The sequence below is a fragment of the Dasypus novemcinctus genome, chromosome 2, assembly GCF_030445035.2.
Source record: "Dasypus novemcinctus isolate mDasNov1 chromosome 2, mDasNov1.1.hap2, whole genome shotgun sequence".
In the NCBI taxonomy this organism is placed as follows: Eukaryota; Metazoa; Chordata; class Mammalia; order Cingulata; family Dasypodidae; genus Dasypus; species Dasypus novemcinctus.
The window spans coordinates 41,885,373-41,900,368 of NC_080674.1; the positions used below are offsets into that span (position 1 = coordinate 41,885,373).

General features: G+C 42.2%; 1 long non-coding RNA gene across 1 annotated transcript in view; it reads right to left on the reverse strand.

Annotated features, from left to right (window-relative positions):
* Positions 1-1,566: 1,566 nt before the first annotated feature.
* Positions 1,567-14,996, reverse strand: part of LOC111761412 (uncharacterized) — a 38,599-nt gene continuing 25,169 nt past the window's right edge. Inside the window, exons 2-3 of the long non-coding RNA XR_002794786.3 lie at positions 9,636-9,831; positions 1,567-1,696 (exon numbers count right to left, since the gene is read on the reverse strand). This is a non-coding gene — a long non-coding RNA (uncharacterized lncRNA). The remainder of the gene's footprint in view (positions 1,697-9,635; positions 9,832-14,996) is intronic.

Genomic DNA, 14,996 nt, shown 5'->3' on the forward strand with positions numbered 1-14,996 from the left:
TGCATTAGAAATATCTGACGCTTACTCCATGCTGACCACTCAGAATTTCTGGAGCAGGGGCAAGGCATCTGCAGGATCACAAGTGCCCAGTTGATTCTTTTGCATCCTGACAGAGGTGGAGAGCCTCTGCAGTAGCTTTCTTTGCCCAAGGCTGCCCAGATCTCCCTGCCTCCCCCTTCTCCCAGGAAGTGCCCCAAATCTATCCTTCTGCATACCATCCCTCCCGTGCACATCCCCGCATCAGGCTAATTCAGGATTAGATGTACCAGACTGATTAGACGTACCAGACTGATTAGACGTACCAGACGGAGGCCAGCTCACGGGGTGGCTCCTCCTCATTGCAATCCACTTTGCATCATGGCTTAAGTGAAGCCATGATTCCACCCTGAGTCGAGTGGAAGGCAGACTCTGAAAAGAGCAGGAAGAGGAGGAGAAAGAGAGCAGTGGGCTGGGCAACATTCAGTCCATACCTCAACCCCCTTTCCTAACCTACTACAGGCAAAACAGTCCATCCCAAAAAACCTCAAACTGAGCCAGGGTCAAGCCTATGAAAAATAAAATAACACTGATCCAGCAGGCACAAATGAGGAAAAAGTCAACCAGTATCTGTATTAGAATTTGACGTCATCTCATAAGCACAGGAGATCTGCTCCAGAGAGGAGGCCTGGTGTCAGGGTTTACTATCACTTAATCCTGCTTTGCATATTATACTCAAACGCCCGCACACCCCAGTGTGTGAGTCCATCAAGAAATGTTTACCAGATGCTCCCCTGAGACTGTTAAGAAGGAACCTCAGAATGTAACCCCCAGGCAAACATTTCTGGTTTTCTCATCAGGATTTTTTTTTTGCTGGTGGCCCAAAGTTCTTCTTAAACTGGACTTAATCTCTGGTTATGTAAGCAGCTGAAGATATTCTAATTCCTGAGAGGCTATCATAGATCTGTATTTAAGTGGGGGAAGGACTTAAGGGAGTAAGTGAGGAAGAAGGAAAGGAAAACAAGCATTAATTATTAAACGCCAAGAAGATTTTTAAATATCACATACCATTTAGCACTTTTCCTTTCCAAAGTGCTCCTTGGTCATTAAAGGCAAGGAAAGCCAGTCGCCTTACCATGGCAAATTTGCTTAATTTTGTTCTCTCTCTCCTAAAGAGAGAAGGGTTTCAATGGACAGGTTTAAAAACGTGCTTCCTCTGGGTTGCCACCCTCACTCTGAAGAAATACAGTTGCCCTGTCTGATGCATTGATTTTATGTAATCGCTTATTTTCCAACTGAACTTGGAACCACTTAATGGAAGGCAGCATGTATGCAAATACATTTGGCCAATATGCTAATCAGCTATGCAGCCGAGAAGCCCAGGAATAGTTTTACAGCAGGACAGAAACACAGCTCGCAGCTGTTTTTTGCTGGCTGGAGTTGAGGGAGGATGTTGGGGTGAGGGTGGCCAGTTTCTGATGGGTCCCACCGTCCACAAGAGAGTAGGCTCGGTTGTGCTCACTACAGTTTTTATATCATAGAATTTCTGCAACAGCTTTAATATTAATATTACAATTTAGTTACCCAGTGCTGCGAATGACGAGTGTTCTCATTTGGGGCTTGGGCCTCCAGTCACCTCAGCCGTAGGTGGTGTCCTCCCAGTACACAGATTCTAGGTGGGGATAGACCACGTGATTCATACCACACAGTCCTCCTGTACCTGTGGAGACACCCAGTGTCAAAGGTGGAAACATTCTCAAATACCACCTAGCCCAACTCCCTCATTTTACAGATGGACCACCTGAGACACAAATGATTCAGCATCACCTTTCTCTAGTGAGTTTGTGGCACAAGAACTTGAACCCTGTAAATCTTGGTCCAGGAGGTACCATGTTGCTCCTTAAGAGTTTATGAAGAATAGGAAGGATCTGATCCACATTTTCTCAAGTCTTCATGATCTTAGAGAGGAGAGTCCGAAGGGATAAAGGTAAAGAAGGAAGCTACTTCTATGTATGCGGGCCTGTGTGGGTTGAGTTTGAGCTCTAAAATGAGACAGAACTTGGATTTGTCCCTTAGTTGCTGGTTGAACTTAGGAATTTACTTAACCTTGCTGAACCTTAGCCCTCATTGCTACAGGGAAATGATAATAGTGCCCCCTTCATGGGGTTGTGTAAGGATTAAAGGAGATAATGCACAGATTCTGGCTCACAGGAAACGCTTAACAAATGTTGGCTATGATTATAACCCCAGTGCAGACATCCAAGGTCTTGTAGAGATTGCCAAGAAATCAGTCCTGAGGGGGCCTGTCCTTGAGCCAAACCTCTTCCCTGCCAGCTCCTTTCTTCCTTCCAGGGCCTCTGTGCTGCCCAAACCTCCCCTCCACCCATCCAAATAAAAGACAACTCGTTATATTGTTAGTATCTATGTAGCGCCACAGATTGTTCCAGAGGCATAGCAGGACATTGACTAGAAATGAAATTGCAAAAGGACATAGGATAAAAGTTATTGGTAAGGAAATGCGGGTGGGGAGGGAAGGAGTTCTATTCACAGGATTCCTTTCATTCGTTATCACAATGCTGAATTAAGTAATGAAGGCTTTTGTAAGTATAGAGTGAAATAGGGTCAACAGCACACTGCTCCTCCACAGACGTTATACTGGTAGCAAAATGAAAGACCATCACTTTTCTCTTACCTTGCATAAGTCGTTAGAAACCCTGAGTTGGTGCACAAGTTTCTACACTCCCCCAAGGCCATTAAAATCGTTTCCAGTAAAAGCTGGTTTAAGTGGCATTCTAATCCCAGACTCTGCTCTGTTACTCTACCATGATAAAGAATGTTTATGAAATGGCCATGACTCAACAAAGAAAGATCAAATAACATTCGCTATAGCTTCCACAAGAAGTGCATTTTATGGTATTCTGAATCTCTGTAGCTGGCCACACATCTTTGGTGCACGTTCGCCAGGACACCCTATTTTCTGGCTATATCAAAAAATATAATTTGCTCTCTTTCTTAACTCCACTCTGCAGTTCTCCTTTGGAGTCTCCATTTATTTTCTTGCGAAATATGTGCCCAAAAGAACAACAGGATAACATTTTCTCAAGACAATATTTGCTTTGCAGAGTGTATTCCTGATATTGGACACCACCCAGCTGCTGTAGACCCTGGATGCTGAGAATCTGAGGTTCTGAAATCGCCATTCAAACCCCAAAGCACAGTGGATCTTCATCTTGGTTGCAGAGTAGTCATTATCCTCATTTTTTTTTTCTTTCTGGATATTGTAGTCATCCTTCACCCCCACGCCCCCAGAGATAAGAACAAACAGAATGTGTTCTCTGTCTTTCCAAAGACTGCTCCATCAGCATATATTTTCCACTTAAAGCTTTTAAGTATTTGACTTATACATTTGTGAACACCCCCAGTGGACTGTTAGGGTTTGGTTTAATCCCCAAGAAAACTGGCATTAAAATAGACCTTTTCCCAGCAATAATCATCCCATTTACAATAAATTATTCTATTCTCAGTACCTTTGAGACACATGAGAGCTTTTATGTAATAAAGAAGCCATTTATTTCCGAATATTTTAATGCATGTTTCCATATTTTTCTCATTTTTAATGCAAGGGCCATTGACAGTATTGTAAGAGAATGTCTTTTAAAAGGAAATTTATGGCAAATGTTCCAGGGAAATGGACGGCAGCACGCACCATTTCAGAGCTATACTGCTGAAAGGAGCAAGGCAGAGATGTTCTAATTCTCATTTATGTGCATAAAAGAGTAACCTCTACAGGGAAAGACAATGTTACCGGGTAAATTGATAGGCTGTGGGAGACCTGGATTCGATCTGGGCTCCATCCTTCGATTTGCTTTATGTATTTAGTTATCACTCTGTCTCAAATGTCACATCTGAAATATAGGTGGAAAAGGAACAGATGTTGGAGAAGACATTGGTGACTAGTGGAGAAAACGAAGCAACCTAGAGCCTTTATGTATCAACTGGAAAGAATGGCTATTTTGAAAGGGTAGGGGATCAAGGAACAGATAGATAGACTGGCTTTTGCCAGAAGTTTGACTACTTAGATTTCTAAACTTTCATTTGGACGCCTTCTATCTGAAAAGCCGCAGCAGTGGTGGTTCTTGACTGGGAAGGTGGTGGCAGCATCTGGGAAGGGGTGGGGGGCAGGGTCATAATCAAAATATGCATACAACTGGTTCTGTGATTTTAATTTATGCTAAATTCTTGGGCAAGAAAAACATTTCGAGAATCGTCTGAGATAATTCTGGTATGCTTCCTGTTGAAGAACGATAACATTAAATAAGCATTGAGTTCAACCTCAGTCATATGTACTTCTAAGAAACATCTTGCTGTGAGCAGTACAGCACTCTTGAGAGAAGCCGGGGTCATGGATGTCTTACAGACGTTCAAATGACCACATTTGGGTGAATGGGCAAGAACTTTTGATAAAATGCTTTGTAGACTTTGTGCTCATTAATACTCTCCATTAATATGATTAAGCCATCATCCATGCTTCTAACTGGTATAAAGTCACTCTCCTTTAAATCACAAAAGGTCTGGGTTTAGAGTTTACATGGCAGGGCTTTAATTTTAATTCTGGACAGATGAACTATTTTGGCCTCCAGGATGTTACCTAGCTCTACTACCACCATCTCCTCCAGGTCTCTCAGCTTCTTTCTAGAGTCTGGGGAAGGGAGAACAAACATAAGATAAAAGGGAAATTAGAAGTCAGTATGAGGAGGATTTAAAGCTGAAAAAGAGAAAAACAACATACATTGTCTTCCTACTTTGTGCCAGGCATTGTGTTATATAACTAAACTGTTGGAATGATAACATCTGCTAGATGTCTGGCAATGTTGGGATCATGGGAATGAATGGCTCAGATCTGCACTGTCCAATCTTTTAACTATTAGTCATGTATAGCTACTAAGCATTTAAAATGTGGCTATTCCAAATTGAGATGTCCTGTAAAAGGAAACCACACAGTGGATTTTCAACAACGGAGTACAAATAAAAAGACTGGAAATTATCTCATTAATAAGTTTTATATGGATTACACATCTATCTGATTATATTTCAAATGCATTGGGTTAAATAAAATACATTTTTAAAATTAATGACACCACTTTTTACCTTTTTAAAATGCGTGGCTACTAGAGAATTTGAAATTACATATTTGTGACTCACATTATATATCTTCAGGTAGCACTGGTTCAGATTGTTAGTAAAACAGAGAGCTGTGGTCGAGTAGGGCAAACAAAGACCTTTGCCTTAAAGTGACGACCCATTGTAACTCAGGGCGTGGCAAGGGGTCTGAGCTCGACATATGAAGGGTGACTCCGTGTGGCTGAATTTAAGTGGACGCACTTGAAGGACTCCACTTAAGATACACCAATGGCATGGAATTGACCAAGGGCTGCAATGAAGCACTCAGGCTCATCTCCAAATGCACAAAAGAGCTGAGTGTCTGTGGAAAAAAGAAAAGTGAGAGAGAAGTGTGAGTGCTCAAAAGATCATGTGAAATAGAGGTACTGGTGGAGGGTGCTGATGGAGAGAAGCAGAAATCAAGACAGAATCCATTTCTGCATTTTAAGAAGTAGAGGATTTTAAAAAAATAAGCCAGGATTTTGTGAATAACCAAAGCTTAATATTCCATACACCCTTACAGAGCACCCATTATGGTACTAAGTGCTTTACATGCATCAGCTCACTGATGCTGTGAAAAACCTATCTGGCAGTCATTGCTATTATCCTGTGGCACAGATGTAGAAAGTGAACCTTAGAGATTTTTAATAACTTGCTTATGTTTTCACATCTGGTAAGTGGTGGAGCTGGGGCTTGAAGCTGAAAAGTCTAGGTCCACCCATGTAAGTGCTCTCTATACTACTCCACAGCTCAAAACACCCCAAGGGATCCTATCTCAGAGAGTTTCTGGAAGCCTTGTGATAGAAGACAAGTACTGGGGATTGGGCCTTCTCAAATTCCCTGGGGTCCTTTGCCTGACAGTCCTGGGAGATAGGACCACAAAGAAAGTAGATTAAGGGAGGTAGCTGGGAGGCAAAAGTCCACATTTGGGTGAATGGGCAAGAACTCTAGTATAGCACAGCTACAGAGAACATGGGTTTTGGAAGCCAACAGCTTGGATTTAAATCCCATCACCACCACTTCCTAACTGCTTATCTGAGGACACAGTTTCTCCTCCTAAGAAGTGGTAGTTACCTCAAAGAGCTGTGAGAATGAAATGAGATAAATGGAAAGTGCTTAGTAATTATCCATAATAAGTCCAGATGATGAGTTTTAGGATAAAGCTGCAGAGTCCAGCCCCCACCAGCCACATCCTTGCCTGCTACCCCATAGGAAAAGTAGAAGTACTCACGAGCAAGAGAGAGAGATGAGGTGGGAAAGGAAATGAGAAAAAGGAAGTAAGAAGAAAAGGAGGTGAAAAGACCTTGAGAGATATTTCAGGACATTTCCAGGATGCTTGTCAGTGCAAAAGGACAGGGTTGGTTTTCCCACCTTTTGCCCACTGGGAAAGGAAGAGCCCCTTGTCCTGAGTATGTGAAGCACCTTCTCAGAGAGGGGGACTCTCTGGGGACACCACACTGGGAACAGCAGTATACCCAGTAGCTGCCTGTCCCAGATGGCAGCACCAAAGATAGATGCAGGAAAATGAGACTCCCAGCTCAGGGTAGGTAAGAGGTGGCACAGCTTGACCAGAGCCACAGCCATGGCACGTCACAAAGAGGAACATGAGGCGGCAGACTTGGCCCAGTGTTTAGGGCATCTGTCTACCACATCCTTGACCCGTGTGGAGCTGGCCCATGCACAGTGCTGATGCGCGCAAGGAGTGCCCTGCTATGCAGGGGTGTCCCCCGCGTAGGGGAGCCCCACGCACAAGGAGTGCGCCCCGTAAGGAGAGCCACCCAGCGCGAAAGAAAGTGTAGCCTGCTTAAGAATGGCACCGCCCACACGGAGAAATGACACAAGATGACGTAGCAAAAAGAAAACACAGATTCCCATGCCGCTGACAACAATAGAAGCGGACAAAGAAGATGCAGCAAATAGACACAGAGAACAGACAACTGGGTTTGGGGGGAAGGGGAGAGAAATAAATAAATAAATCTTAAAACACACACACACACACAAAACAAAGAGGAGCATGAGAAGCTTCTTGGGACTTTTTGAGCAGAAATTTCTTCTTTTCATAATCCATCCAAACCCCTGCCCCATCCTTGGAGGGGATGTTCAGAAGCCAGAGATAACCTGAGGGTGATTTTTCTAGACTTTGTTCATCTCCTGGAAGGGGTTCCTGGAAAGGTCAGGCCAAGATGATCACTGGGAAGGGAATTTTAATAGTAGCTATGGGAGCCAAGGGAGTATATTGGATGAGTGCGTGGAGCTGTTTCATTGTATTATGGAGGAGCCAGGTGGTGGTTCACCTTGGTTTGGTATGAAGGAGAAGGGCATTTGGGGCTAGATCTTGGAACGTGGTTTCCCCTTTTCTCCTGTTTATCAAAGATTACATGTTAGAACAGCCCAGACTCAGAGTAGAGACTCTGAGTGGAGACTATCAGGCCTCTGGATCTTTCTGGCAAGAATTATAACATCTCATAGAGGAAGGGATTCTGTATCACAACAGGGAGTCTCTGACTAGTCAAAGACTTGGAATGGTTTCCTGATAAATAAAACATAATCAATTAGGTTGACTTATTTCTGGGGCTTTGTATGTCTTATTCCTTTCTCTTTGTTTACTTTGGATTGCCACAGAGGTCAAGTGCAAAGTTGTTGATCTCACACCAATGGCCAGAATACATGAGCACATCTGTGGCCCACAGCACTCAAATGGCCAGATGTAAAATGTGGTGCTAAGTGAACCAAACAGCTAAGGAGACACAATCCGGCTATCATCTTTGGCCATTAGAAAGTGATATATATATACTTTTAAGTGACATTTTTAAAAAGGATATGACAACATGAAATGTTGAAGCAATTAGAAGTTTCATACATTGCTGGTGGGAATGTAATTAAATACAACACTTTACAAAACTGTTTGGCAATATCTCCTAAGATTGAATCCCTTGTGTTCCAGCAATTCCATTCTTAGGAATGTTTGCAACAGAAATATATGCATATGTGCACCAGAAGGTGTGTACAAGATTGCTCATAGCAGCATTATCCATAAAAACCAATCTATGGACACGTCTTTCGCACAACTTCAAAATCCTCTTGGTTCCACATTGCTATGGAAACCACTTTCATGCAGGCTCTAGCTTCTTGCTGGTACAATCAGTAAAAATGTCTTGCCTAAGGCCTGTGCCAGATATATCTTACTTCCTATTCTGGAACTTCTCTGATTTGGGATTTCCTAGGAAACCTCATGCTCAGACAGCCTGGAAATATGGAAGAAGTTTTGCTGGTGGGATTGTCCTTGACCAGGAGACAGGAGCCAATGGACAATGACTAAATGTTGCCTCCTTCTGTTTCCCTGAAATGCATTTCATTAGGCTCTATAGCAGTTTGATATAATTGATGAATTCCAAAAAGAAATATTGGATTATGCTTGTAATCTAATCTGTACCTGATCTGCACCAAGGGATGGGACTCACAGATAAAAGGCATGGTGAAGAACAAAGTTGAGGGCTTTTAATGTTGGAGTTTTGATTTTGGAGTTTGATACTGAAGACTTAAACTGGAGCCCTGGGAAGTCAGCACAGAGAGGAAAGAGAAGCCAGCCCAAGGAAGGAAGGAACTTTGAAGCCAGAGTAAAGCAAGCCCCAGGAACATAGGAACCCAGGAAGCCTGAACCCTCACAGACGTCATCAGCCATCTTGCTCCAAATAGACTTTGGTGAGGGTAGTAACTTATACCTTTGGCCTGGTATCTGTAAGCTCCTACCCCAAATAAATACCCTTTATAAAAACCAACCAATTTCTGGTATTTTGCATCAGCACCCCTTTGGCTGACTAATACAGGTTCCTCAGAAGATCCTGAGAGGACAGAGCAACAATTGACTGTAGTAGAGGTTAACTTCATAACACAGCCTTGACTGGTTTTCCTTCTTTCCCCAGTCACTCTCCCTGTCCTGCACTCCTGCTCCCTGGGAAACCAGTCCCAGCAGAACTTCTGGCAGACAAATCTTTTGGGGGAAAACCAGACTAAGATAGCTCAAATCTGTAAAGCAAACACACAAAACAAAACAAAACAAAAAACAACCTTAGTTGTAGAATGGATAAATAATTATGCAATATTCATAGAAAGAAATATTGAACTCATTTGCTCAAAAAATGCATCATAATGTTGAATTAAAGAAGCTAGACACAAAAGAATATATACTCTATATTATATTTATACACAAATCAAAAACACGGCAAAACTAAATCATAGTATTAGAAGTCAGAAAAGTGGTTACTTTGTGAAGGAGGAAGGGAGTAGTAATTGGAGAGACAAAGGGGGGTGGGTGCTTCTGAGGATACTGCTAATATTCTATTTTCTTGAACTGGGTGTTGTTAACTGGTGCATTTATGCTAATTCCCTGAGTTGGGCTTTTAGGTTTTACAAATTTGTGTTATACGTGAACAGCAAAAAAAAATGCTTTAAGAGAGATTAAAATCAAAAGAGTTGGATGACTGACCCTTTTCCCTTACCGAACAACAATTTGCCAGCATAAGGAAGACTACCATTTATATCCACGGTCTACTGAAGGAGCTGCAAAATCCAGGTCTTTCTCTCCAAGGCAGGTAGGTAATATAATGAGAGAAGGTGTTCCAGCAGGTCTATATTTTCTAAAGAAGGTGGTTCTCAGCTACAGTCAGACAGTGGTGTGCTGGAAAACTGACACCCCTGAAAAAAAGAAAGAAAAACCCCTGATTTGTAGTGTTTGTCAATATCCATTGTGTAAGTATTTCCACTATGGCTAATCTCAGTCTGCTGTTTGAACAATAACCAACCCAAACCATTTTTGAGCAATTTATAATTGAGGTCTCATGAACTAGTATGAGCTGGCTCCAACACACCACTGGCGCTAGCTGATAATTACCATGTGTGAAAATGGCTCCAGTGTGTCCGATCTTGCATTTTTTCTAAAGAAGTCAGAAATCTGGATTTACATGTGAAAGTTCCTGATAGCTAAAGAATATTAGCTAGTATAAATGTTTCAAATGCACTTTATGCATATTTGCAGGCTAAAATTGGCCCATAAGATGCTGGTTTTTTACCTTTAGTTTGCTGACTAAACATTTTAAGGAGAGTCCATTTTACTGATGTAGCATAGTTTTCTGGATATCTAGAGTGGAGAATTTACTCTGAATGGATGTGTGGTGTAGTAGATGGAGTCCTACCCTGGGCCTCAGTTTCCCTATCTGTATTTGGATGCTTTCTGAAGAAGTTCTTTTTACATCAAAAGTTCTAGGATTATGTGATGAGCATAAAAGTGTGTGAGGCTATTCTTTAGGACCAAACATTGTTACAACATGGTGGGGATAATTCAGCAGTGTTGGGTCATTGGATAGAGATTCTAGGTTTTGAAGCTCATTGCTTTCTCTTCTTCCACTCCTTTTGCTCATCAAAGAGAAGAGGAGGCTTCCCCAAGTGTCATCAGTCTGACAATGGTCAATTGCCTGCTGGGGAAATCCAGTCCTGGTGCTTTGTAGTCCTCAATCTTCTTGATTTGTAGGGGAGAACAGGTCCACTTCTTTGAAAGAAAATCATAGTCTAGCAGAAAGTCTTTAGTCTCGGAGTTTATTAGGCCTGGACTTACTCTGTGGCTCTGCCACTTGTTATATAGGAACTTTAATCTCACATTTTTTGTATTAATTCTTACTTCACAGGACTTGTAACAAGTCGCATCAACTGTTTAAAGTGTCTAACAAAATCTCTGACACATAGTACCAAATAAATATCAATTACCATTATCATCATTAGGATTTATGAAGGTATCATTTAGAGATGCTGGAGGACCAAGAGTCCAGGTATTCATTAAAATTTGATCTCATGTCTTCTTGTGTTTAACTTCGTCCCCTTATCTCTGTTTTATAGAGATTCAGCCAGAGCTGGTATTTCTACAAGATCCAGACATGTATTCTGATATAATCCAAAGTACAGGCTGAGGAATGCTCACAGAGAGATGCTGCTATGCATTCTGCTGGAGAAAACTCATGTATCAGGAAGAAAAAGATTCATATTTTGAATATCTGAGGAGGCAGTGGCTTCATCTATATTGTTAGTTAATTTCTTTCAATATAAGATGCATCTGATTCCTAAAGACAAAGTCAGTAACTATTAATATATTGGAGCCTGAGGCAAAAGAAAAAATTAGTGACACAGACCTTATTTTTATTTAAAATGTTGATATTTTCTTCATTATGAATTTTGCATCAATTTTTATTTTAAAAAATATTACATGAAAATATTATTTATCTTGCTTACCGGAGTCTTTTTGGTGCCCTTTTAAATTTTGCCCTTGAGGTCAGTGTTCCCCACTGCCTCACCCTAGTCTAATCCCTTGCTCATATACATGTGAGTGCCCAACAGTAACAAGGGAAAGTTTTTGGTTTTTTTTTGAATTTTTAAACTTAAAAAAAAATGTGTTTGATCATTTCTAGTTGAATTCAATCAAGAATATGTCCTGTGGTTTTTTTTTTAAGATTTATTTTATTTATTTCTCCCCACCCCCTTGTTGTTTGCACTTGCTGTTTCTGTTCATCTTCCTTGTTTCTTTAGGAGGCACCAGGAACCGAACCCAGAATCTCCAATATAGGAGGGAGGCACCCAACTGTCTGAGCCACCTCCATTCCTGGCCTTGTTGTGTGTCTCATTATGTTTTCTTCTTGTGTCTCTTGTTGTGTCATCTTGTTGCATCAGCTTGCTGTCTTGCTCTTCCTCTTCAGGAGGCACTGGGAAGCTCCACTCTGCTTTGTTGTGTGTCTCATTATGTTTTTCTTCTTGTGTCTTTTGTTGCATCAGCTTGCTGTGCCTTCCTGTTGCGCCAGTTCGCTATCTTCTTTAGGAGGCACCAGGAACTGAACCAGGGACCTCCCGTGTGGGAGGCGGGAGCTCAATTGCTGAGCCCCATCTACTTCCCTATGACCTGTTTCATGACCTGACCTGGATGGTGGTGATGGTAGCAGGACATTGTGAAGGCAATTAACAGCACAGAAACATACATCTGAATGTGGTTAAAAGGGGAGATGTTAAGTTGTACTTATGGCAACAGAATAAAAATTTTTAAAAAATCCATGGACCGGTACAACACAAACTGTAATCCTGAAGTTAAACAGACTACAGTTAATAGTGCGATTATAAAAATGCAATTTCATCAATTATAACAAATGTACCACACCAATGCAAGGGTGTTAATAATATGATGGCATATGGGAATGCTGTATTTTCCTGTATACTCACAACTTTTCTAAAAAGAAAAAAAAAAAGAATATGACCTGCTATCAAACTCAACTCTCTTTACATAGTGAGGCAGATGTTTGTGATAGAGAAAGCACTGAGCTAGCTGTTGGAGAACTTGATCTAGTCCTTATCTGGGTTTACTAACTAGCATGAGAACATTACTAGACATCTCTGAGCTTCAGTCTCCTTGACTTTAAAATAAAGATGAGCACATTTATATTTTGGGGGGAGCATCAAATGCCTAAATACTTTTGAAAATATATTAAAATGTATTTTCAAAACATATCTTATCTATTTTGAGATTTTGAGATTTTTGGCCACTCTTGTATGTGCAAGGAGTATTAGAGTTCTTGGTGGCAAACAACAGATTTTGTTTTTACTACCTTGGTTGCATTCACTGGACAATATTGGTTATTACAAAGAATAACTGGGAGGGCTAGGTAATTCAGCTTGGAGATTAGGAAGCTAGGGGCGATGCTCTAGTTATTGCACGGGGGGGGGGGGGGGGGGGGAGACTCGACTGTTACAGTGCTGTCAGGGGTCTGCCACCAGGAACGCCACAGCCTCTGCCTCTGCAACTAAATGTCTCGTCATTCTCCTCAGAATTCTTCCCACCAAGCACTCCTTATCTGAGAACACTCTCCTCAAACCAAACTCTTGCCTGGATGGTTGCATCTGAGGAGCCTGGGCTCAGTGTAGCATCCAGCTGCAAAAGCGTTTGAGAGAGTTTCCGGCTCCTTCCTAACAGAAGTGAAACGCATAAATCTAGAAATCTTCAAATTGAGGCAGGGTGGTGGGAAGGGGCGGAGCGGGGGAGCCACCTGGCAGGAGAGCTGTTGACTACCAAGGGGTGGTGCCTGCAGCCTCAGGCAGCATTCATGTGTGTGGGCGCAAACACCCACGGAAGGGACAAAACGTGCACCTGGAGAATCATCTCCCTCTTCCCCTGAAGTCACCCCTTTCCCCTGCCCCTCCTGGGAGATGGGTTGGAAGCAATATTCTTTGAGAGAACTCAGGCTGCGGTATCCACTCCTCTTATCCCCATCATCACTTAAACCCTTCGATTCCCCCATTTCCTTCCCGTCATCTGTAACAACGTGATTGTCCTGCCCCACGGGATGTTCTCTGGACTCATTAGGTCTGGAAACTGCTTGGGAAGCGCATCTGCTAAGACCGACGGCCAACTGACACGTTATGTCCGCTTGCAGACATTCTCCCAGGCCGCGAAATATTTTCAAGTTCTACAATGTGGGCCCTTGCCCTTCCCAGTATTTCGATCTTACCTAGTCTGACTGGTTTCTCTGTGCGGAAGGAATGAAGAGGAACGCCCAGTCTGTCTCCGTCTTACAGGTCACCAAGGGCCCAGGGCACCAGCACAAGGAGGTGCGCGTGAGGTGACACGAAACAATGAGTTCCTGGGAGCGTGTCCTGCTCGGAACTGATGGAGATTTAGCTGTCTCAAGCTTTTCTCTTCCTTCGGTTTCTGAGAATGGAGTGCTGGACTGAGTAGCCAGGACTTTCCGCTGGCATTGCTATCAATATTAATTAATGTGGATTTCTTGAGTCCTCCTCTGGTGTGAAATTTTTAAATACAGCTGCCACATTGCGCCTGTGTGCATGTGTGCGCATGCGCGTGTGTTTGGGCGCTCCATTCCGTCCTTTTTACTGTGAATTGATTGATACTGGGGACCAGGACTCCTCTTCCTCCCCACAATAATGCCTCAAAAAAGGGTGGGCGTGGGCAGTTAATGAATGTTGTTATAAGTAACTTTTATTTTTATTCAATAACCTTCTTTTAATTCTCCCTCTCTCCCTCCTTCTCTTCCTCCCTCCCTGCTTTCTCTCTCTCTCTGTCTTGTCTGTTTCTTTCTCTCCAGCTGCCTCTTTCCCACCCCTTTCTTTCTCTCCTAACTCCATGGTCTTGTTAATTTTCCTGCCCTTTCATCCTCATTTCTTTTTTGTATATAATTTGAATCCAGGTCACTAGAATGAGTATGTCCTTTTTTTCTGTGTGGTTTATACAGGTTGGTGGTTTTGTAGATTCAGGCATTTTGTAGGGCATCACATGAATCAAATTTTTATGGGCAACTTAGCAGAGCCACACATGCAGTTGGGCAAGTTGGATCCTGAACATAGTTCCCTCAGCCAAGGAGGTAAATGGGGACAGAGATCTATCCCATGTTCCATCCCCCAAACCATATGCCCTGGCTCCTACATCCATGGAAGGAAAAGGCACCCGTTAGTAATTTGATGACTAATGGTGGCTCAGTCCTAGCACTCAATTAAGCACACACAAATAGGCATTGCATAATTGTTTACCCCACACACACACCACATTACCTCAAGTCATCTGAATTTACATATTTTCAAAAGGCAGTCCTCAATATTGTACGTTCCAAAATTCCTTTTGAAGTCAGGTTTGGTGGTCTAAAATCATGCTCTCATGAACCCATCCCATCCCATTTCATCCAGAATAGGTTGGTTTTTCCAAAGAAACAATGTAATAAACAGTGGTTATATCCCTATAATTGCCTATTCAATCAATAATACTGTTGTAAATTTTTTTATCACAAATAAAAAAATTAAGAAAACCCTATTTTCCACAC